The sequence below is a fragment of the Erpetoichthys calabaricus genome, chromosome 1, assembly GCF_900747795.2.
Source record: "Erpetoichthys calabaricus chromosome 1, fErpCal1.3, whole genome shotgun sequence".
Taxonomy (NCBI): Eukaryota; Metazoa; Chordata; class Cladistia; order Polypteriformes; family Polypteridae; genus Erpetoichthys; species Erpetoichthys calabaricus.
The window spans coordinates 178,934,702-178,957,119 of NC_041394.2; the positions used below are offsets into that span (position 1 = coordinate 178,934,702).

At 41.6% G+C, this 22,418-nt stretch overlaps 1 protein-coding gene across 4 annotated transcripts in view; it reads right to left on the reverse strand.

Annotated features, from left to right (window-relative positions):
* The window catches only part of LOC114657406 (probable polypeptide N-acetylgalactosaminyltransferase 8), a 526,476-nt gene that overhangs the window by 398,450 nt on the left and 105,608 nt on the right, over window positions 1-22,418 (reverse strand). The gene's annotated exons all lie outside the window — the stretch shown is intronic.

Below are 22,418 nucleotides of genomic sequence, written 5' to 3' on the forward strand. Positions count from 1 at the left end.
TGTTTAAAGCACGATGGTGCAAAGGTTAACACTGCTGTCTCACAGCTCAGATCACAATTTTGGACACAATAATCGGTCCAGCATAGTTGGCAGACACCGCCCTTTTCCTCAAGGACTCTTAGACGACCACTGCACCATTATAATCCACTAAAAATGAGTTCAATTTCTCCATTCCCATTGACTTCAATGCATTGTGCAGATTTTTTGGAAAAGATTCTGCAAAACCATTCTGACTTTCAAAAAGCCTTTCATAAGGTTCCACTCTGAAGATTAATTCTTAAGCCAGAAACATTTTAAATCAGAGACAGCTTACAAAGCTAGATTTCAAACTGGTTAATTGGTTTTAGGAAAAGATTACAACTAACTGGCAAATCCTCAGTCCCTTAGGGATTTGTACTTGGACTGTTATTCTAATTTATATTAATGACATTAACTCTGATTTATCTCATTTTGCTTATAACAGCAAATGTGGAGGTATACCAAATACTAAAGAGGCAGCAAAATATATTCAAAAAGACAAGGACACTCTTTTAAACTGGGTGAACACTTATAAAATGCAGTTTAAGGCTGAAAAAAGGCAAATCCTAGATGCAAAGTAGAAGGAACATTAATTATCTATAAAAGACAGGTGTTACTGACCTAAAGGAAATAAAATCTAAAAATAATGTAGAAGCTTGATTTGATGCAGAAATTCTAATCACAATTAAAATATGCAAATAAAATTTATTTATGTAAATCAAGTAGGAATAACAGTAGTAGTACTGTCATATGTAGCTTCATTTAATAGGAAACAGAAATTAACTTATCTGATGCACTCCTTACACATAATTCTATCCTTCTAACATTATGCTGTAGCCCTATAACGACCCAATAAGACTGCATGTAAAGAGAATTGTTTGACAGTCTGGTTACCACACTACACAAGACATAGCAACTCTAAAGGGAGATCATGTGCATCATGTGCTGTTCTGACAGTTGCAAGGAATGAAATTGATTTAGTTCCAAACATAAAAGGCTATGTAAGGACATTATCAATGTCTTTAAAATTCTCAATGACATTAATAAAGGTGACCCAGCTCTGTGTCAATAATGTGCATTGGAAATGAACAGAATAGACATTCTAGACCAAACCAGAAAGCCTTCTTCTCACAGAAGGTTGTCAGAATTCTAAACATACTTAATGACATATTGGCACTTTAGCTGTTAGCTAATCATGTTAGGTTGAGAAATGAAATGATAAGCTTTTATGATTGAACAGTTAGTTTGCACTGTCATGTTGATTCATAGAGACACAAAATGGGGGCTTTACATTTCTCCAGTTAATTCTGTGTTCACCAACTCCTATATGTTAGTCCATCACAAATTAGTCATAGTAAACAACCGAGTCATTTTCCAGTTATACTCATGAAATATGCATCATTATACCACACAAAAAATGTGTTTTTAGAGAGTACTTTAAGGGTGTTTGTTTGTGAAAAAATTATAGATAGTATAGTAGAAAGCTAAATGGCTTTATGGTGATGGGCACAGTAGACGACTTAAATTTCTGTACAGACAATTACAGATAGAAAAAGGTCTTGAAATGAGGCTTGATTCCTGTGGAAATCAGTTTCTATTCTGGACGCTCATTTATTAATTTCAAGATTGATATGTAGAGAAAAGCCAAGCAAAATGACACCTTTTAATATGGTAATTAACATTTCCGACTCGAATCCCATTGGGCTCTTAAATATCTATTGTTTACAATTTGGAATTTTATCCTGTTTTCCTTTAGGAAATGTTCTTTACTGCCACAGTCCAAAGTTGCTATATGGTTGACTAGAAAAATCTTGATTGTTTCAGAGTATGTGTGTGTAGTTATATATTGTGACGGACAGTTGTCTCATTTAGAGTGAAATCTCACCTTTTACCCATTGCTGCCTGGAAAGGTTTCAACCCCAAGTAATCTTAAATGGGATAAAGTAATTTTGCAGATTGATAGATGGATGGATTCTTATATAAAATGTATTTTCACTATAATGTACAGAATTACATGACTTGTATTTTACAAATAACTGTCATCTTTTATAGCTATGTGCTTTGTTCTTTAGTAATTATAAACTGTTAAATTTAAGATTTCAGTCATCCTGTAGAGAAAAGCAAAAAGCATTTTGTTATGTAACTTAATGGATGCTTCACAGGAAGTCCATCTGCATTAAAAAAAAGCACTGACATACGGTAGCTTTCCACAATGTGTTGCGTGCCTAAACTTTTGTTTTTGAAAATTAAATCTCCCTTTCAAAAAACTATACTCGCTAATTCTTACACTTGATTAATTTATATTGCTTGCATGATTACATGTTCAAAGTCAACTTTCAATTGTGGATTTGCTTGAAAAAGTCAGTCTGTTTCCTTTCAAATGTTGGTTAGCATTACCTTGTGTCACCTTCAATCATAAGAAATAACAATGGAGGCATTTCTGTAGCCAGTGCCCATTATATTTTATACCATTGCTGCAAATATCAGATATTTGGCATATTTCTTCTACTTTTAAACTCATTAAAAATTATACTATAATGAAGACTGCTGATTTGTTTGAAAGTTCATTTTACCTGAGCCATACACCAGTTCCCTGGGTTATGCCATATTGAAATGTGATTATCAATATGAAATGCATGCAATGAAAAATGTTACAAAAATCATATTTTCCACAAATACCTTTGTACTGTTGACGATATTCATAACAATAATACTTCCATAATTCCTTTAGATGTGACAATTGTGGATTGAGCACTTGATCCTTCCCTAAATTGTAATGACACCAGAACCTGCCTAACCCTCCCTGGAAAAAGAAACCCCATTTCCTCTCTCCTCCTGGCACTACTGCTCCTGCATCCAGCTGCACGCCTGTAAATACGCATGTCTGTTTAATGTACACCAGAGGGCGGATGTCTTAGAAAAGGAATGTCTTATAACATTTAATGCTGTCTCTGACTGTTTCTAAACTAGGTGTCAATTCACAACAGGCTTCAAACATACCAGCTCAGTGCTCCAAGGATCCAAGAGAGTGGAGCCCACCAGGGCATCCTTCTTAACCATAAGAGGGACCAACAGCAGCAGCTGTCATTTGGAACAAGGACACCAACGCACTACTCCAGTGCAGAACACCCAGAAACACTTATCCAGTGCCAGCAGATTGTGAAGGTCATTGTCCTCGATAAAGGTGGTCATGATCGCGTGGAGGCTATCTTGAGCCAAACTCCAACTCATCAGCTCATTCAATTGAATTCCTCCACTCCTGTCAGGTCACCAGAGGGTGGGAATCAGGGGACACCTGTGAAGGGTGCCCATCAGCCCCCTCTGCCCCCACCACCTCCACCCTACAACCACCCTCATCAGTACTGTCCTCCAAACCCACTCATGAATCGCAGGAGGTACTCCAGTGGATCACGAAGTTTAGTATAAATAAGTGACATTTAATAGGTTTTATATATAGATATCCACTTGTATGTCTATATATATATATATGTATGTATATATATATATATATATATATATATATATATATATATATATATATATATATATATATATATATATATATATATATATATACACTAGCAAAATACCCGCGCTTCGCAGCGGACAAGTAGTGTGTTAAAGAGGTTATGAAAAAAAAAAGGAAACATTTTAAAAATAACGTAACATGATTGTCAATGTAATTGTGTTGTCATTGTTATGAGTGTTGCTGTCTTTTATATATATAATATACACACACACACACACATAAACATATATATACATATACATATATATATACATATCTACATATACACATATCTACATATACATACGTATATACACATATACACATCCACATAAACATATATATACATATACAAATTTACATATCTACATATATATATATATATATATATATATATATATATAGACATACATACATACATTCACATATATATATATATAAATATATATATATATATATATATATATATATATACTGTATATATACATATGTACTTATTGGCTCCTGTATTTAGGATATGGCAGGTTGGATAATGGACGGATGGACATCTGTATGCATAGCCGTATTTGCCCGTTTTCGTTTTTTTTCTTTGTTCAGTAATATTTCAGTAAACCTGGAGCTTGTCAGTTCAAATCCTGGTACTGACACCACTGTGTGACCCTGAGGAAGTCACTTCACCTGCCTGTGCTGCAAAAAACAAAAGTAATGTAACAAATTGTACCTCAGATGTTGTAAGTTGGTGGAATAAAGGCATAAGTAAAATAGATAAATATGTATTATACACATAGGAACTATTCATTTATTTTCAGTTAAGTCATCTGCAGCAAACTTTTATAAATGAGGGTTTCTGATTTTTAGATAGTGCAAACTGTTTCTTCTTCATTGACGTTTTCTCTTGGAGAGCTTTTTTCATTTCATTGAAAATGAAAGCAGCAGCTGCCAAAATATGTAGCTTTCTTATTAATTTTTCAACATTGTGTAAAATAAATGTATAAAGTAACATAAAAGGTTTAAATACTGGTTATCTTTTACACTAAAATATTACTAAAGAGATACAAAAAAAGTAAAATGGATATGTTCTTTTTCTTTAAGGAGATTAAATATTACTGAAGAAAGAAAAAAAAAAATTAAACAGCCAAATGGGGCTATGCATACGAAGTTAAAAGGTTTAAATAAAACAGAAATATATATTTTATTTTTACTTGCTTAACTTGTGGAGGGTGTATCCTGTAGCAAAGCCCTAACTTTTTTCGTGAAAGCCCGTTTCAGTAAATAAGTGTTAAAAAAAGGTGTAAAGATATTGACAATAAGCTACGCAAACCCAGGAAGACATGGAATCGTTTAAATCAAGTATCATTACATCTTCCTTTCTTAAAGAGAAGTAAGGCAGTACTTATAAGCTTACATATTTATATATAGACATACATATATATATATATATATATATATATCTATATCCGAAGCCGTGCAAGCACACTCTTGAGAATGCAACGTATAGTTGTACAGAAGAAAAGCAATCTTGCCTCAAATGAATGGCAACCTATTGTAGGTCTGTGAACTTAATTTAAACTTTAGGTTTACACGGTGCTTTCTTTCCGAAGTACCTGCACTCATGAATATGTCTGTATGTGTCAGTCGGTCAAATCCACGCGCTTCGCACCAGCGAAGTACCGCTTTTAAATTTTTATTAAGAAGAAAAAAAAACGTTTTTAAATTGAGGGAAAATATACTAATAACAGTTTGTTAAGGATCTGTTTTTTTGTGAAGCTGCCTTTACTCGAGTGATCACTTCGACCTGACTTGGTGGCCAAGTATAAGCGTTACCTGGTAGGTAACCACCCATACAATCAGATTGTGAATCAGACTACGAATGCCGTGAATGTAATTACACACTCACTGCACTTGCTTACGGTAATCGAACCTGGGACGTCAGCGCTAGAGGGGCTTAGCAGCGGTGAAGTATTGCTTTTAAATTTTAATTAAGAACAAAAGAAAACCTCAGAGGTTCGATTCCCAAAAGGGAGTGAAGAGAGTGTCCGGTTACCTACTAGGTAACGCTTATGGTTGGACAGCAAGTGACATAACATCAGCCACGGTGCCTTCAGTTGTGAGAAGCAGATCATAGAATGATTGAAAACTAGTTTTACATTTACCTTTTTAGTAAAAGGCGAGCTTTTAAGCCTGAGAAATCACCCCGTAAATGCACACGTTTAATTGCACATGTGTTAATATGTATGGTTACACAGTATTAAAAGACAGTGAAGAACGTGATTTACCTTTGTTCCCGCGTTTGATAAAAGGCGAGCTTTTAAGCCTGAGAAATCACCCCGTAAATGCACACGTTTAATTGCACATGTGTTAATATGTATGCTTACACAGTATTAAAAGACAGTCAAAAATTAACGTCATTTACCTTCGTTCCCGCGTTTGATTCGTGCTGTAAATCTCTTCCTTGTTTTTAGTTCACGTGATTACGTAGGAGGCGTGATGACGCGATACGTGACTCCGCCTCCTCCATTAGAGTATATGGACAAAAAATATGTTCCAGTTATGACCATTACGCGTAGAATTTCGAAATGAAACCTGCCTAATTTTTGTAAGTAAGCTGTAAGGAATGAGCCTGCCAAATTTCAGCCTTCCACCTACACGGGAAGTTCGAGAATTAGTGATGAGTGAGTCAGTCAGTCAGTCAGTGAGTGAGTCAGTGAGGGCTTTGCCTTTTATTAGTATAGATATATATACACATACAGACACATATATATACATATACATATTTACATATATATACACATATATATACATATCTACATACACATCTATCTATCTATCTATCTATCTATCTATCTATCTATCTATCTATCTATCTATCTATCTATCTATATATGTATAGCAAAATACCCGCGCTTCGCAGCGGAGAAGTAGTGTGTTAAAGAGGTTATGAAAAAGAAAAGGAAACACTTTAAAAATAACGTAACATGATTGTCAATGTAATTGTGTTGTAATTGTTATGAGTGTTGCTGTCATATATATATATATATATATATATATATATATATATATATATATATATATATATATATATATATACACACACACACATAAACATATATATACATATACATATATACATATATATATATATATACATATCTACATATACACATATCTACATATATACATATATATATATATATATATATATATATATATATATATATATATATATATATATATATATATATACATATACACATCCACATATATATATATATATATATATATATATATATATATATATACACATATCAACATATATATACACATATATATACACAGACACATATATATACATATATATTTATATATCTACATATATATATATATACATATCTACATATATATACACATATATATATACATATCTACATATATATACATATCTACATATATATATATATAGCTGATTACCCAGTGGATTCGCTCACTGAGTGCAAGAGAAACAAATAAAATGTAGTATGTATAAAATAAGTTTGTTAATTGCCAAATTTATTTTTCCACAAATAAAGAGCACTTACAATAACATAGAAATCAATATAAACAACATTAACATCATTATCATATGAGAATATGAATTAATATATAAGAAGCACATTGCATATAAATATAAATTATTAAACAGTAAAATCTTCTTCTATAGGCGGCACGGTGGCGCAGTGGTAGCGCTGCTGCCTCGCAGTTAGGAGACCCGGGTTCGCTTCCCGGGTCCACCCTGCGTGGAGTTTGCCTGTTCTCCCCGTGTCTGCGTGGGTTTCCTCCGGGCGCTCCGGTTTCCTCCCACAGTCCTAAGACATGCAGGTTAGGTGGATTGGCGATTCTAAATTGGCCCTAGTGTGTGCTTGGTGTGTGGGTGTGTTTGTGTGTGTCCTGCGGTGGGTTGGCACCCTGCCCGGGATTGGTTCCCTGCCTTGTGCCCTGTGTTGGCTGGGATTGGCTCCAGCAGACCCCCGTGACCCTGTGTTCGGATTCAGCGGGTTGGAAAATGAATGGATGGATCTTCTTCTATAATACGCTACCGTGGCTATTCATTTGTCTGTCCAGGATTTTAAAGATTTTTAAGCACAAATATAGTTAATTACACCATAGAATGCACAGTGTAATAGTAAACTAATGTAAAATCATTGAATAACACTGACACAAACACCCAGGCTCCCTGCTCAGCTGCACGTGCAGGCTCTCTCATTCTCAGCAGCAAGCGAGCCTGATCTCTCTTTCTCTCTTTCTCTCTCTCTCTCTCTCTCTCTCATCAGCATGTGAGCCTGCTCTCACTCTCTCTCTCTCTGTAAATCTGTAATTTAATAAACCACCAAGAAAAGTAACATTGCAACAAATCACGCTACGAACCACTCACTGTAAACACTTTTTTTTTTTAATGAGTTTTAAGCACAGGGAAAAAAATGAACATTTGAAAAAAGAGAAAAGTAACACTGCAACAATTCACGCTACGAACTGAAAAATGAACATTTGAAAAATCCGTAATACAAAAACTAACCATAAACCACCAAGAAAACTAACCTTGCATGAGTTGAGGTCTGGCATGAAGTGAGGAGGAACTGGGTGTAGAGGAGGTTATAGTTTTGAGGGAGAGTCTGGCTCCGCGATGGAGGGATGTTTTCCTTCAGGTGTTTTCTCTCTTGTGATTTCTTGGGTTTCTGGTGTTTTTAGCTGTTTAGCTGGTGGATCAGACTTAGTGAAATAGCGGTCTAATGTGACTTGCCTTTTCCTATGCATTAAAATTTTTCGGAAATGCGAGACGACATTGTCGTTCATCATGTTTATCACTCTGTTCGTAACCGCTTTGTCAGGGTGGTTCTTTTCGAAAAAATCCTGGCACGCGTTCCATTTTTCCATGATGGCTTTTATCGCATCACTTTTTATAACCACCCTTTCCTCTTCTTCCCCGGAGGACTGCTCCTTGGTGAGCAACCTAAGCTGCTCATGCTGGAGTTCAGCGAGTTCCTCCGTCGTCAGCTCCTCCTTGTGATCCAGGACCAGCTCCTCGATGTCCTCATTGTCCAATTCAAGACCCATGCTCTTACCCATGGACACAATCTCATCCACAACAGGAGGCTCAAAGCTTTCTAAAACCTGTTCAGGAATGCATTCAGGCCAAAGTTTCTTCCAGGCCGAGATCAAGGTGCGGTGTGTGACGTCTTCCCAGGCTTTATCAATGAGGCCGATGCAATGAACGATATTAAAATGGTTCTTCCAGAACTCTTTCAGGGTCAAAGACGTCTCCTCCGTCACATTGAAACAAGAGGTGAATAGTCCTTTGGTGTACAGTTTCTTAAAAATTGAAATAACCTGCTGGTCCATGGGCTGCAGAAGAGGAGTCGTGTTGGGAGGGGAGGAACACGACCTTAATAAAGTCATACTCCTATGCCGGTGCATTGTCCATCAGAAGAAGGCATTTTTTAGGCAGGTTATTCTCTTCAAGATATCACTTCACGGCGGGAGCAAAAGCCTCGTGCAGCCATTCCAAAAACAAAGTCCTTGTGACCCACCACTTTGTGTTTGCCCTCCACATCACAGGCAGTCTGGCTTTGTTTACATTGTGCTGCTTGAAAGCACGAGGGTTCTCAAACTGGTAAACAAGTAGCCGCTTGATTTTTACGTCGCCACTAGCATTAGCACACAGCAAAACGGTTAACCTGTCCTTCATTGGTTTATGGCCGGGCATAGCCTTCTCTTCCTGGGTAATGTAGGTTCTCTTTGGCATCCTCTTACAGAACAATCCGGTCTCGTCGCAGCTGAAGATTTGTTGCGGGATGTAGCCTTCGTCCTCCGCTAAGTTTGTGAAATTTTTCACTAATTCTTTCGCAGCTTCAGCGTCGGAACTAGCAGCCTCTCCATGCCTCACCACACTATGAATGCCAATGCGAAACTTTTCAAACCATCCTCTACTGGCTTTAAATTCCTCACTTTCGCCACTCGTAGAAGGATAGTTTTGCAGCAAATCGCCATGAATCTTCCTGGCTTTCTCGCATAACATCGCCTCGCTTACACTAACCCCTGCAAGTTGCTTCTCGTTCAGCCACACTAGCAACAGTTTTTCCACCTCTTCCAGCACTTGAGGCCTTTGCCTGGTTAATGCTGTAACTCCTTTTGCAACATCAGCTGCTTTAATAGATTCTTTCTGCTTTAGAATAGTCAAATATTCTTGTACTCGGCGGCAAGATCAGTAACACGAACGCCACACTCATACTTTTCCATAATTTCTTTCTTTACTTCGATTTCAATTTTCTGCAAAACTTTCTTCTCACCACTTTTCACTTGCTTAGAAGCCATGGTTAACTGCAAAAGCACATGAAAGACTGTAGAGCACAAAGAGTTAACAGGTAAAGCACGCACGTCTGACTGAGAACAATGAACAGGGAGAGGCTGAACACGTGCTTAAATACAGTAATCAGCGCGTACGAACCGGAAGGGAAATAAAATAGAGCACAAAGAGTTCACAGCAAAAGCACGCACGCATGTGCAAGCGCACACGTCTGACCAAGAACAATGCAACACGTGCGGAAATCATCGGCGCGCACAAACCGAAAGGGAAACTGGCTTGTTCGTATACTGAGTGTGTGGTCGTGAACTGAGGCAAAAGTTTGGCGAACTTTTTGGTCGTAAACCGAGTTGTACGTGTACCGAAATGTTCGTGAACCGAGGTTCCACTGTACGCGATTCATTTTCTCCCTTTGTAGACGTGTCTCTCTATTATAATAAAAAAATCTTGGGTCTAAATGTGATCTTCTCGGAAAGACACTTTGACGCCCTGTGAGACTAGATTTTACAACCTTTGGAAGCAAGACCTTTGAGACGGTGACTTTTGCACGTCATGCCCTAATTACAAACAATTTAAAACAAGATCACAGACAACTAACCTCTCAATGGTTGGCATGCTTTTGGCAGACACATTTCATGTGCTCCCAGCTCTTAAAAATTTTATAAGTTCTAGATGGCACATCAATGACTAAGCGAAGAAGAAAGAGCAGTGCATCGAAAAGAGACACAAAAACGTTGGAGAGAATAGAAGGCAAAAAAGAATGCACAAAAGAACAATAATAATCTATGTGCAAATTCAGAAAATAAGGAAAGTAATAATCAGCCCAGACCAAGTGGAATTGAAACCTCATAGGTCCAATCGGGGTCAGAAATAAAAGACTTAATAAAGACTTTGAAAAATATACATATACATATGCAGACCAGGTTAGAGATTATGAAAGCAGTGGAATTTGAAAGGCTCAAAAAAAAGAAAGTAAAGATCATATTAGCACAGACAAATGGAAATTATTACTCTGAAATAACGGAACAGCAAAAAGAGATCGAATATATTGACATAGGTGATATGTCAGAAGTATGTAGATATTGTAAGGCTTTAAAGTTTAAGTCAGAGACTTGTAGATCGTCTAATTCATGTTGCCATCAGGGAAAAGTAGTGCAGCCTCCCAATGAAGAGGCGTATCCATGAGAATTGAAAGATTTGTTGTTTGGTGAAAATGAAATCCACAGATACTACAGGCAAAATATTCGAGCATACAATAAACTTTTCGCAGTCGCAACACTCAATGTTCAAAATGTAGATTTACACAATATGGATCATATGCTATGAGAAGCTGTGGTCCTGCAACAATTAAAGCTACAAGTTTAATTTCGCAGAAAACACAATTTGGTCAGGTGTATATTTATGATCACGGAGAAGCGATGCAACATGGAATTGAAAGAGTATGTAACAATTCCCGTGAAAAAAAACAATCTCTTTAAATTGTATATCCGGTTAACCAAACCCGGAGGTGGGCGAGCGAAGCAAGCTGGGGGCAGAGCCCTCTAGTTGGAATAAATATCTATATCTATATTTATACTGTATACAGGGGTGGGCAAAAGTAGGTTTTCAGTTGTTCTTAAGGAAAAAGACATACAAGTTATGAATATTCCAATAGCTTGATTGGCACAATAGATTTATTAACTTTGTTAACTCAAAAGAATGTCACAATGGCACAATGCCCTTAGGTACAATCTCGTTAGTGCTCAAATTGTCAGCCTTCATTATTTCCACATTGTTGTAGTCTTCTTGCTACACTCAAGCACACTTTGGCAGAGTCCTTTATTGTCATCAATTTCTTGCTTCTCTTATGTAGCCAACCATAACATCCACAGTATGTGGTTGTCGTGAAAAGATGTTATCTTTAACAACACCCCAAAAGAAGAAGTCCATTGGGGTGAGGTCTGATGATTGTGCTGACCATTCCACTGGCCCTCGTCGACCTATCCACCTATTGGGTAATTGTTCATCAAGAAACTCACACACTTCTATGGCATAGTGTGGAGGAGCTCCGTCTTGTTGAAAGAAGTCTTCATTGTTATGCTGTCTCTGCAATTGTACTAAAACAGTGTCCCTCAGCATGTTAAGATACTGGTCATATGTAAGAGTTGTTTGGAAAAAAACAGGTCTAAGTACCCCTTGTGAGACTTGCCCGGACACCATCAGACAGACACCGCATCTTTATAAATAGCACGTTTATTTTCTCTGTTCTCCAACACACAACTCAACTGTCCCACACAACACACTGTGCTTCTCTCCTCCAATCTCCGTTACTCCGGGCCTTTCTCTCAATGTTCCTGGGCCACCTGTCCTCTCTCTCCAGGAGCTTCGTCCTGCTCCTGCTCCCGACTCCAGCTCTCTGATTGGAGGGAGGCGGCCCCTTTTATCCTTACCCGGATGAGCTCCAGGTGCTCTGCCTGACGTCACTTCCTGGTGTGGCGGAAGCGTCAGGAGAGCACCCAGAAGCACTCCGGGTGTCCCTGGAAGGGTCGTCCTCCAGGAGTGTGGCAGAAGTAAATATGTCCCAGGCTCAATGAGGCTCGGGGCACCCCCTGGCAGTGGATACGGGCCCCAACGGGCTTGAGCCTCCCTGCTCCCCTTTCGTGGCCCTCTTCTGTCTCCAGGGCGATTGCCCCCTCTTGGCCCAGAGTACAAATGCGCCACCTCTCGGTCCTTCCAGGCGTCCCGGCCGGGTCTGACCCCCAGCCTCCTGTGACACCCTTTACACAAAAGATCTGCCTGTGACAATACGGGTCTACTCTATACTCCCATCTCCCTTTTGGGAGCCTCTTGAACCCGACACCATTGGTAATGTAACCGGATGAGCTGGACAATGAGGACAACCAAGGGGAAGGTGCAAAGTGCAAACAGTGCTATTATTAAAAACAGTCAAAACCAAAACCATGTCCAGTGCAGTGCTTCAAAATGTTTCAATAAATAAATGATCCATAAAACCAGGGTGAAATGTGGAGGTTAAAATAATCCAATACATATTCCATTTAAAAATGAGGTTAAAACAACAATAATGGCTGGAAGCAGTCCTGTAAAAATCCGGTGCCTTCCTTAGCTGGCAGCTCCGCTGCTTCTCCCATCTGGGTCCTGCACCAAAGGGAGTCGTCCAACCTGCAGCTGAGCCTTTTGATCCCTGGCTCTGTAGGGCTCTCGCCAAACCAAGACTTGGGTTCCCCAGTGACCAGGGCACTCACACTGGGGCTTCCACCTCCCAAGCCTCTGACTCCCGCTGCCTTCTGCAGCCTTATGCGGCAAGCCGTCCTCGATCGTGGTCACTCCTGCTCCTCTGCAAAACTCAGCAGGAGTGACCCAATCCATCTGCCCCCAGGTGCCAGCCAAACTCCCCGCTAGGGCTCACTTCACAGACACCTGTCATTAACACAGTGAGCCTGCGCTCGCTTGCTCGTTCCTGTACCAGCTCCTTCTCCTGCATTCTCCCTTTTCTCCTTTTCAGCCTCAGCTGGCTTTTTCTTTGAAGCCACGGACCCACTATACCACACTGACCAAACTGTAATCTCCATTTTATTCAATTGTTCTTCTATTATTACAAGGGGATTTTCTGTGCAATAGTAGACACTGTTGTGGCGATTCATAGAACCTGAAAGTTTAAATAGAGCTTCTTCGGACCATATAATTTTATCAATGATGCCATTGCCTAATCTTTCACCAATTATCACCACTTCACAGAATTGTAAACAGCGATCCAGATTATCCTCTAATAACCCATGAGATTAGAACACCCAAAGATCTACGGGAAATGCCAGCTCAAAGGGAGCTCTTCTTTTTGATTTTCTGGGGCATTCTGTAAATGCCAGAATCACTAACAAGTCATTTTCCTCGTTGTTAACACTCACCAGGTGACCACTGTATATATTAAATTGTTCAGACCATTTCTGTCAAAATTTTTTGGCATTCTCTGTATTTTAGTATTGTTTAAGTATCTGGTTTCATTGATAGTTGGTTAAATTACAAGCCATCATCACCTAAAAGATAAATCATAAGTAAGGACACGAAATTTTAACAAGAAGAAGAAGAAGTAATACTCACCTCAAAGAACCAGGCATGAGGAAGCTTGTCATCTCTTTTTATTTCTGTTTGCAAAAAGTGAGATCCATGCAGCCACCAGATTAGCAGAAGGCATACTCACTACAGAAAAGGTGCAGCCTTTATTTATACAGTTGGCTCTTCATAGCTGATTTGCATTCAGGTCACATTGATCACACAGTATAAGCCTTCACTGATTGGTTAAACCACAAAATCACATGCTGTACATTTTGTATCCTTTATTCTAATTGTTTAAAGTACATTACCCATACAGGGTTCTCGTACCTTCACCGTTTCCTGCATACATGATATCTAGCATGTTTAACTGTTTTTGCTGCAAACACCTCATGTGGGCATGTGAACCTCTGACCTTGCGTTATTAGCTCCTTTCTCCTAATCCTGAGGCTAGCCCCAACCTAAGCATTAAACCTGGCCTGACCCAGGGGACTGAGGATCCCCCGGCGGCCCCCAATCACTCCTCACCCAGGGGAGAACTGAGAAGCCTGGGCAAATCTCCAACCTTCTCTCCCTCACCCTTGGTGGAGGCTCATTCCACTGGTTCCTCTAAGGGAGTTATCGAGGGCCCTGGTTTAGTTTAGTTTATTTATTTATATAGCGCCCTTCACAGACAAAAGATCACAGAGCGCTGAACAGCAAATACAGTACAAATACAACAGTTAAAAACAAAACATAAACAAAACCATTAAAAACAATGAATAAACAAACTGGGACTATTCAGCACTGATTAAAAGCTTGTTTAAAAAGAAATGTTTTTAGTTGTTTTTTAAAAGAATTAAGAGACTCGACTCCACACAGACCACAAGGCAGGCTATTCCATAGTCTTGGTGCTACAGACTGAAAGGCACGATCCCCACGGGTTTTTAGTTGAGTGCGTGGGACAACGAGAAGGCCCTGTTGCCCAGATCTTAGAGTCCAGCAAGCTGTATGGTGTTGGAGCAGGCTGGTTAGGTACTCAGGAGCTTGTCCATGCAAAGCTCTGAAAGTAAGTACCAAAACTTTAAAATGAATTCTATAAAACACTGGGAGCCAGTGCAGTGTGTGCAAAATGGGGGAGATATGATCACTCCGGCTGGCACGAGTTATGAGTCTGGCAGCTGCATTTTGAACTAACTGAAAGCGTGCGAGAGAGGACCTGCTCAAACCTGTAAAGAGAGCATTACAGTAATCAAGCCGTGAAGAAATAACAGAATGAACAAGCATCTCCAATTCTGATTTTGAAACATTTCTTAGTTTTGAGAGATTTCTTAAATGAAAGAAACACGAACGGCTGACTGACCTTACATATTCATCAAGTGTCAGGGACTGGTCAAAAATAACCCCAAGGTTATGTAGACTTGACTTAATAACAGAAGAGACAGAAGATAATTTTAAACTGATCTCAGAATGAAGAACAGGAGGAGCAACAATTAGTACATCAGTTTTTCCTGAATTCAACTGTAGATAATTACTACTAAGCTAGTCATTAACCTGAGACAGACAATCAACCAAAGTGACCAAAGTATTAATTTGGTTAGGCTTAAATGAAAAATAAAGCTGTATATCTTCTGCATATAGATGATACGAGATGTCCTTAAAAGAGTTAAGAATCTGTGATAGGGGAAGAATATATAGAGAGAAAGGTATAGGTCCAAGAACCGAACCCTGTGGCACTCCACGTGTCAAAGGAGCAGAGTCAGATGAAAAGCCAGCCACACCGACTGAGAAACTCCTATTTGACAAATAAGAGGAGAACCAGTCCAAAGCAGAGCCAGAGACACCTAACAGCTCTAATCTATTAATTAAGATCCGATGGTCCACCGTATCAAAAGCTGCGGTGAGATCTAACAGCACAAGCACAGAGCACCTGCCTGCATCAGCAGCAATTAAAAGATCGTTAAAAACTTTTAGAAGAGCTGATTCTGTAGAATGTCGCCTCCGAAAACCAGATTGAAAAGAATCAAAGAACTGCTGCTTTTCTAAGAAGGCACAAAGTTGCTGTTCAACCACCTTTTCCAAAACTTTGGCAATAAAAGGTAGTTTTGAAATTGGCCTGTAATTAATCAAAATAGAGGGATCAAAATTAGATTTTTTCAACAATGGCTGAATTACAGCATGTTTAAAATACAATGGAACCACACCAGATCTCAAGGAGCAATTTATGATATTCTAAAGGCATGGACCTACACAACTCAAAGATTTTAACATTAATGATGTTGGCAACAGGTCAGTAGGACATGATGAAGGTTTCATCTTCCTGAGCAAGTCAGAAAGATCCGAAAGTGAAACTTCTGAGAACACAAAAGATTCAGAACCAGAGTGAATGAGATCACTAGGTAAGACAGCTGGAACAATATTAGCCCGAACAACGTTAACCTTGCCAATAAAAAATGTAAGAAAAGAAAGTCTCCATCAGGAACATGAAATCCAATTTATTACTAGTAAAAAAGTCATTCAAAACAAATGACTTGTTTGTGATAGAGCGTACATTAATCAGTGCCACCTTAGCTGGTAGAGTCATTGAAACAGCGGCCGTCAAATTACCATTTTCTGGAATACGAGGGATAGCGCGGAGCAGTCCGGGATTACTCCCTCGGCGAACTCAGCATCTCAGACGGGGAGCGGGAAGCAGCACGTCAAGTAATCCTGGCAGAACAGGTCTCAAGCACGTTGGCCTGCTCGGATAATCCTCAGATAAAGATGGAAGATCTACATCAGAAACACAGTGCCGTAGACGCCGAAACCTCACATGCACACCTGCCCTTTTCCCACGTTTCCTCCGACGGGACCGCAGGTTGACTCGGGTGCTGTTTACCAACAATGGGGAGAAGCCGCTGAACAACATAGCATTCACAAACGGCGGAGGAGAAAAGGTACAGTTGTAATGCTGAGAGAAATTTTCCATTGCTGATCTAATTTTGATCAATGCTACTAACGCGGCTGGAAAACCGCGTATGACTAGTGTCACAAAATAAACAAAAAATACAAAAATATCCCATAACTGCAATGAGCGGGGCAAGACAAAGGCAACGGAATATCCTAAAAGAGGCGCCATCTTCTGTTCATTTGGTTGTAGAGCTTTGTCTTACTCTGTTCTGCTAAGTCTGAAAAGCACCCTGGTAGTCTTCATGGAAGTCTGTTCCCAGCCCATATGTTCCTGTGTATTACTAGTTTTGCTGCTGGGTCATGTAGAAAAAGTGGGCAGGGGGTCATGTAGAAAAAGTGGGCAGGGGGTCATATAAATTCAAACTGGACATGGGCTCATGTAAATACCAGGCAGGGGGTCATGTAAAAACCAGGCAGGATAACTACATACCCCTCTGTGTAAATGCTTTTCCGCAGGTTCGTCTAAGGGAGAGCCCTGGCAGCAGGCCTTCGGTTCACCTTGGTCTGCTAATTCTGAAGAGCGCCCCGGTACCCTTCTCGGAAGTGTGGTTGCAGCTGATATATTTCTGCATATTACTAGTTTCGCTGACATCAGGAGTCCTGGGATACAAAGCAAAGTCTTAGGACAAGGACAAGGATGGCCTGGCCATGCCCGGGGTAGAACCGGGGAGCCTGGGCAAAATCCGCTATGGCCCGGCACCTCTCCCAAAGGCACCTTTGGGGTTAGGACTTAGAAAATTTTTCTGTTGTCTCATGGCCGGAGCTCAGGAAGGACTGAGGCTGGGCAATATCCTGTACGGCCCAGTTCCCCTCCCGAAGGTGCCGCAGGATGACCCACTCCCCTTCGAGGTCATCCCTGGAGTCCCAGAGGAAGTGAAACCAAGCCCTGGCAGTCGTCCAGTACTCCATTGTCTGTGGGGAGATCCGGTGGCTGTCAAGAGGTTGACTACATTCCAGAGGGGGACTGGACCTTGCTCTGTCTCCCTGGTAACAGTCTGGGGGTCAGCCCAGTACCCTCCCTGGGGCTCTGGTCCGAGCTTTTAAGACCACAAAAAATGACCAAATCCCAAATGAATGGGAAATCCCATAGAGGGAAGATCCCAGGTCACCCCCAGACACATCTCATAGTTATAGATAAAAACAGTTGTTTAAGATCTTATAGTTAGTTAGGCGTCACCGTGAATGGCAGCCTTTCCAGCAGCTCCGTGTAGGACTTTACCTTCTTTATCTTTCTACCTTTTTCTCTATTTCTCTGATCACTCCTACCACTTTCTTTTATGTGGACTCGTTTCCTGGACACTTTTTACTACTTGGACATGGACTTTTACACACCGAGACTTGTTTATTCAGGTAGTCAACTTCTAGCACTGAGAACAAAGGCCCGTGCCGATGTGGTTCCCTATTTACCCGACAAGGTAAGAAGGTCGTATCATGGCAGCAGAGCCGGCGCTAAGCTAAAGGCTAAGCGGCTAATGAGGAAGTGGCGATACCGGCCTTCAGTGCCTTCTGTGATCCTGGGAAATGTGAACTCACTACCAAATAAGATCGATGAACTGGCTGCGCTGGTGAAAAATGTCAGGAACTACAGAGAATGCAGTTTGTTGTGATTTTGTGAAACATGGCTAACGACTAGCATCCCAGATGCTAACGTGGAGCTACCCGGGTTTAGCACAGTTAGAGTGGACAGAGATGTAAATACCTGCGGGAAGCGGAAAGGAGGAGGACTCACTCTCTATGTGAACACAAGGTGGTGCAACCCTGGACATGTAAACATCAAAATCTCCACTTGCTGCAGGGACATTGAACTGTTGGCTGTAAGTCTGCATCCCTATTACTTGCCCAGAGAGTTTGGACACGTCGTTGTTGTTATTGTTTACATCCCTCCTAGCGCGGACGTGGAGATAGCGGGTGACATCATCCACTCCGCTGTTGCTAAACTACAAACACAGCACCCCGAGGCGCTTGTGCTAATCTCTGGAGAGTTTAACCATGTGACGCTGGACAAAACATTACCTGCCTTCTCCCAGTATGTGGATTGTAACACCCGGGAAAATAGGATTATTGACCTACTGTATGTAAAAGTTAAAGATGCATACAGCGCCACCCCTCTGTCTGCGCTTGGGAAAGCAGATCATAACCTGGTTCTGCTTCACCCTCACTACAAACCAAGAGTGAGGGAGCTACCTACAACCACACGCTCATTCAGGAATTGGTCCCCTGAGGCAGAGCAGGCACGGAGAAAATGCTTTGGAACTATGGACTGGGATATCCTGCAGGGGTCACATTGTGAGAACATTGAGGAGGTTGTTGACTGCACTGCTGACTACACCAACTTCTGTATGGACATTGTAGTTCCAGTAAGAACAGTATGCTGCTATGATAACAACAAGCCATGGATTACAAGTGACATCAAGGGCCTTTTGAACCAGAAGAAAAGGGCTTTTAAAGGCGGTGATCAGCATGAGCTCAAGCACGTGCAGAAGTAACTCCGAGTCCAGCTCAGGGTGGCAAAGGAGCAGTACAGGAGAAAACTGGAGTAAAAGCTGCAGAATAACAGCATGAAGGAAGTGTGGGATGGGATGAAGATCATCACTGGCTGCAGCTCGAAGCGGGGTGCCTCCATCGAGAGAGACAGGGAGAAAGCAAACCTGATGAACAACTTTTTTAGTAGTAGGTTTGACCACCCTAACCCACTCTCAGTCTCACCTCAGAGTACTGCATCATCCACCCATCCTTCTGCTGATACCAGCATAGGAGAGAGTTTCCCCCCACCCACAATTACAGCAGCCCAGGTAAGCAGAGAGCTGAGGAGTCTTCATGCCAGCAAAGCAGTGGGTCCAGATGGAGTATCGCCACGACTGTTGAAGGCCTGTGCGTTGGAGCTGGGGAGTCCTCTACAGTGCATCTTCAACCTGAGCCTGGAACAGGGGAGAGTCCCGAGGCTTTGGAAAACACCTTGCATCACCCCAGTCCCAAAGGTATCATGTCCTAGTGAGCTGAATGACTTCAGGCCTGGTGCTCTGACGTCACGTGTGATGAAGACCATGGAGCGGCTGCTGCTTCACCACCTGAGGCCACAGGTCCGCCACACCCTCGACCCTCTGCAGTTCGCATACCAGGGAAAAAAAGTGCCATCATCTACATGCTACACCGATTCCTCTCCCACTTGGACAGAGGCAGTGGTGCTGTAAGAATTATGTTTCTGGACTTTTCTAGTGCCTTCAAAACTATCCAATCTCTGCTCCTTAGGGACAAGCTGACAGAGATGGGAGTAGATTCATACCTGGTGGCATGGATCATGAACTATCTTACAGACAGACCTCAGTATGTGCGTCTCGGGAACTGCAGGTCCGACATTGTGGTCAGCAACACAGGAGCGCCGCAGGGTACTGTACTTTCTCTGGTTCTGTTCAGCCTATATACATCAGACTTCCAATACAACTCAGAGTCCTGCCACATGCAAAAGTTCGCTAATGACATTGCTATCGTGGGTCGGCAGGAGGAGAAGTATAGGAAGCTAATCAAGGACTTTGTTAAATGGTGCCACCTACAACTGAACACCAGCAAAACCAAAGAGCTGGTGGTGGATTTTAGGAGGCCCAGGCCCCTCATGGACCCCATGATTATCAGAAGTGACTGTGTGCAGAGGGTACAGACCTATAAATACCTGGGAGTGCAGCTGAATGATAAACTGGAGTGGACTGCCAATACTGATGCTCTGTGCAAGAGAGGACAGAGCCGATTACTTTCTTACCAGGCTGGCGTCTTTCAACATCTGCAATAAGTTGCTGCAGATGTTCTATCAAATGGTTGTGGTGAGCACCCTCTTCTACGCAGTGGTGTGCTGGGGAGGCAGCATAAAGAAGAGGGACGCCTCACGCCTGGACAAACTGGTGAGGAAGGCAGGCTCTATTGTAGGCATGGAGCTGGACAGTTTGACATCTGTGGCGGAGCGATGGCCGCTGAGCAGGCGTCTGTCAATCATGGAGAATCCACTGCATCCACTGAACAGCATCATCTCCAGACAGAGGAGCAGCTTCAGCGACAGACTGCTGTCATTGTCCTGCTCCACTGATAGACTGAGGAGATATATCTACAGTGGTGGCCAGAGGAAGGTCTAAGTTTTGACACAAGGGGACTTGGAATTTTTTTTTGATTCTCTCACTTCCGGGAACTCTCCTCCTACTTCCTGACTCTTCCATCTTCCCGGGCAGTGGCAAAGTTGTCGGGCAGGTGAGGACCCGGGTCTGACCCTTCAGACATTGTACATGGACCTTTGAGAAATGGCTACAACATCCAAGGAAGGCAGGAGGCATGCAAATTACCCACTGCTAGCTCAGGGAGGTAGTGACAAAACATAACAATGTAGAACTCTTTCGAGACCCTGTAACTGAAATGATCAGATTTAAAATCCTTGCACGGGGATACATTAGAGGGCCAGTCTGGTGCCAGCAGCTGTGGTAATTTCAGTTTCAATAGTGTAAATTAAAATTGTTGTAGTGAAAAAGCTCGTAGTTGGATCATAGGACCGAGCTGGCGTTGCACTGTGAGGCAAGCTGCTGCCTGTCCCATCCCCTGCCTCTCGGTGCCCCCTCAATGCTCTTGGATGAGTGTCCCACGGGGTCTGAAGCAGTTACTTTGAAAAAATTACAGTGTTCCAAGCAGGCCCCCCCCTCCCGAATCCTGCAACTGGGAATAATGGAATAGGACTCCGCTTCTGTTTTGTGGGTTTCCTGAACTGGGACAATGATTAAGAGAGACTCTTTCTCGATTCTGTGGGTGATGTTGCTTGGCCGTTCTTTGTTGGTGGATTTGTATGATTAATTCGCATAATGAACAAGATTCTCTCCTGCTAAATAGTCACTCGACCCCAGAGCGTTTGGCATCCAACTTCTTAGAGGGTCAAGTGCCTTTCAGCCATATGAGATTGAGCAATAACTGGTCTTTGATGTCCTTAGATGTCCGTGGCTCATTCCAACATGTTTCAACGTGTGTCTACCCAGCACTGAGAGGTGTGGGTAAACTGTTGAACCCCATTTGTGATGGTGAGAGGGGATTGAAATTGTTCCCCACAAAAGAGGAATTCCCAATAAGTGTCGGTCATAGACTTGCACTGATTAAATCCCTTCCCTGTGTACATAATGCTCGTCGCCTCTACCGATGGATGGTTTAGTGAGGTCCTCAGATTGGCCTTGCCGTGGTCACTTGCAGCCACTGGTGAAGCATCAAGAAGACAATCAAACTTGACTATATAGAGGAAGTAAAAGTCATAATAAGATTGACCTGTGGAAGGATCATTACTGATTGCCTCCCACTGGGGGTTCCATGGAGAGTGAGGCCACACGACCCTGTCTCTCCCTCCCTTAAACTGCTTTGGGCCTGCCTCTCCCACTACAGAGGGTGGGGGCCAGGGGAGGGCATCTACTGAGAGTGCCCTCCTTGTCAAGTTTCTGTGCACGACTCCCCCTGCCTACGTGGGGGGTCCTTCCCGGGGTGCAGGCTGAAACGTGGCCTGGAGAGACCTAGGTGATAGGCACTATCCTCCTGGGTGCCAAGACCTCTTGTCCCATGTGAGCCAGGGCG